This window comes from Motacilla alba, chromosome 13, assembly GCF_015832195.1.
Source record: "Motacilla alba alba isolate MOTALB_02 chromosome 13, Motacilla_alba_V1.0_pri, whole genome shotgun sequence".
Lineage (NCBI taxonomy): Eukaryota > Metazoa > Chordata > Aves > Passeriformes > Motacillidae > Motacilla > Motacilla alba.
In genome coordinates, this window is record NC_052028.1 from 1,926,840 (window position 1) to 1,930,648 (window position 3,809).

Sequence of the window (3,809 nt, forward strand, 5' to 3'; positions counted from 1 at the left end):
ACAGGGTGCCCAGAGGAGCTCTGGCTGCCGCTGGATCCCTGGCAGTGTCCAAGGCCAGGCTGGAGCACCCTGGGATGGTGGAATTGTCCCTGCCTTTGGCAGGGGTGGCACTGGATGGGCTTTAAGTTCTCTCCCAACCCAAACTATTCCATGATTCTCTGATTCCATGGCTCTCAGGAGACAACATCAGCTCTCCTTGTGTCAGTCTGGACCTGCCCTGGACCTTCTTGGTGCCTTCCAGGGTTGACAGGGTGCTCCAGAGTCACCCACGGGTGGTGACACCTTCTTCTCTTGCATCCAGCTCCCAGCTGTCACACAACCCTTTGGGTGCCCTCACACCCTCCATCCTCTGGACATCCACACTGCCTTCCCCTCCATCCCGAGCTTCAAGGGCTCATTTGTTTCATGACATGGCACAAGGAGGGGGTCCTGTCCCCCAGGTTTGACCAGGCTGTCTTGTCCCCACTCCTGTCCCTGCCTGTCCCCATGCCAGCGCTGCCAGCCCACACGCTTGGCAGTGCCACCTGTGTCTGTGCCCTGCTCACTGTGCCTGGCCCGGGTGATTTGTGTCTAGCAGACACTCGAGCCAGTGTTTCAGGGCTCCTCTTCAGACTGCCAAGGTCCAGGCAGCTGCCACACTTCTCCTCTCCTTAATGGATTGTCTGCCTCGTCTGCCATCCCTCGAGGGTGACAAACCCTCTGTCCAGGCAGCGCTTCCGAGCCCTCCCCCTGCCGGGAGTCACGGCTCCCATCAGACAGGTTTGTGAGCTGCAGCATGAGACCCTCCCGCTTGTTTTTCCACCTCTGCCCTTCACCCTCAGCCCGGTTTTGTCACCGGTTTTTAGCCCTGGCCGCGTGCAGGGGTCCCCCTGCCCCTGGACCACGGCCACCCCACCGCTGCTGCTGCAGGGACAAGCTCTGCTGCAGCATGGGATGGTGCCGTGGGAGCTGAACCAGGCCTGGAGAAGCCCATGGCAGTCCTGGAGCATCCGGGAAGGTTGTCCCAGCTCAGGCGGTGACACCAGCAGCGTGGAGCTGACAGGGGAGAGGCTGAGCTGGTGCTGATGCGTCTGGAAGAGGTAGAGGGAATGGAGAGAGGACACAGAGGGGTCCTGCCATGGATAACAGGATGAGGGAGGTGGGGAGGGGTCTCCAGAAGGGAGCAGGGGGTGGATGGAACGTGCCCAGGCCAGGGGGGCTCCCCCCACCACGGCTCGCTGCAGAGGGGCCCTCGAGTGCCTGCCGGCGAGGAAAGGCGGGGAAGGAGCGGGGAGGGGGAGAGATCTTTTCATCTAAAAGGTTACATTTGTCCTACTTCCTCCCATCTCCAGCAATTAACTTGAAGGGAGACATCACTGCTAATTGAGCAGTGAAGATCAGGAGCAACAATTACGCCTTTTGACAAGAGACAGCACAAGAGGGACTGCTCGGAGGCTGAGAATGGTAGGGAACGGTTTCTATGGCAATATAACTTTCCTCTCTTCCTCTCCAGCCATAGAAATGATAAAAATGTAGATTTCTCCCTGATTAATGATTTAATGAAAATAAAGAAAATTCTTATTAAAAAAAGAAAAAGGAGAAAAGGGGGAAAGGGGGGAGGAAAAAATCGATAGGACGCAATGTTTAGCATGAGCCTGCGGCTGTGGGCAGGATCGATGTCCTTCTCCAGGCTGGACCAGGGAAATCTATTCCAGCAACGTGCCGAGGGCTCGGAGCGGCCCTGCCATGTGGTAATTAGGCAGCGGGCTCACACGGGGAAACGTGAGGGCTGGATTCAGATCTCTGATCAAAGGAGCTGCCCATCAAAGCGCTCCTCGCTCCGGCTTCTCCGGCAATCCTCGGCGCTCGCTCCGTGGCGCTCCTGCCTTCCTCCCCCTGCCCGCGCCCCGCAGCCCTCCCCGAATCCGCGCTTCTAATTGGGATTATTCAGCCCGGTGCTGCGCCGCCAGCCTGGCATGCGGGGATGCCACGCTGGTGAAGGAATCACCTGCTGGGGAGGCAGCCCCGAGGCAGTGGCAGGAGGTGACACGGCTGTCCCCAGCACCTGTCTGGCAATGCCAGCAGCCACCTTGGGTGAGGCGACACCTCCCATCCTGCCAGATCCATGGGGAGCAGTGAGGACGGGAATGAGACTGGGAATCATCCTGTCCCTGTGGGTGCCCTGGTGCTGCTCCCAGCTCCAGGGGCAGGGTTGGGGGGCAGGCAGGGCTGGGGCCTGGCAGGGCAGGGGGCAGGCAGGGCTGGAGGCAGGCAGGGCAGGCAGGGCTGGGGGGCAGGCAGGGCAGGGGCCTGGCAGGGTTGGGGGCAGGCAGGCAGGGCTGGGGCCTGGCAGGGCTGGAGGCAGGCAGGGCTGGAGGCAGGCAGGGCAGGCAGGGCAGGGGGCAGGCAGGGCTGGAGGCAGGCAGGGCTGGGGGCAGGCAGGGCAGGGGGGGGGCAGGCAGGGCGGGGGGCAGGCAGGGCTGGGGGATGACAGGAGCTGTCCCTGAAGGCACCATGAGGTCTGTGTCCATCCACATCCATCAGCAGCAGCTGCTGCCTGCCAGGCCATGCTGTGCCAGGCTCTGCCATGCCAGGCTGTGCCCTGCCATGCCAAGCTGAGCCAAGAGGAGGGGGCAAAGCCTTTCCAAAGCTCTCTCCCCCCTGTGTTGCCAAACATCCTCTGGTTTGCAGCACTCCGCAACCCCTGTGCTCCCCCGCTGAACCACTTTGGGGTTGTTTTTCCTTTTTGGCATTAGGATGTGGGGAGGTGGCTGGAGTGGGACTGGGACCATCCTGGGTACCCAGGCCATGGCAGGCTGCTGCTGCAGCTGCCCATCCCCATCCCACACAAGGATCCCTGGATGCACACGTCCAGCCTTGCATCCATAGGGTCAGAGCTTGGGCATTCCGAGGGATTTTTCCCACCTCCTCAGTTCCTATTTTATTGCCAAACTGGAGCATAAAACACACATAAACAAATCTAACAGCGAGAAATGGGTTGCTATCAAATCAACAAATTAATCTAATTATAGGGCTGATTAAATCATATCAGATAAACCAGCGACTCCTTCCCGGCGCTCAGCAGCCGTGCAGGGCCACCGCCAGCCCTGCTCGGCTCTTCTGGGCTCTGGCTGAGCCGTGGCACGAGCAGGGTGCAGCCCCCAGGGGCTGGGACACCCCCAAACCCCTCCTGCCCCCCTCTCTCGGGTGCTGCTGTGCAAATCTGAATGGCAGATGCGGCTGCAAAGCTCACGATTCCTCAGGATTAGAGATGCAGCCCCAGCCCGAGAAGCGCGCGCGGGAGCCGTCGTTGGAGCCAGATTGCTTAAACCTAAGCCTGCTTTAGGTGTTTGAGGAACAATTTTATCGGGGCTGTTTGCAGAGCTTTGCGGGGCCGTTGCCACCTCTCCGTGCTCCTGCACGTGCCAGCGCCCGCGTGCCCGCGGGATGTGCCGGGCGCCAGCGCCCACGCGGAATATCCTCCCTGCCAGCTCTGCCGTGGGGAAAACCGGCCCTGGCCGAGAGGAAGGAAGTTTTTACTGACCAACAGCACCCAGAGAGAGGGCTGGGCCTGCAGGATTCGCCCCACAAGGTTCTGGCTCTGCAGAGCCTCCCTGAGGGAGCTGTGAGGCTGCAGCTGGTGGGATTGGTCCCCACCTCCTGAAGGGCTGAGCACCAGCTCCTGCTTCTCGCTGTGGGAAATATTTTTGCCCAACATCCGGGAGGAACGATGAGGAGGACTCCATCTTATCAGAAGGCTAATTAATGACTTTATTATACTATATTATTCTATACTGTATTACACTGCATCTAAACTGAATCTTCCCACC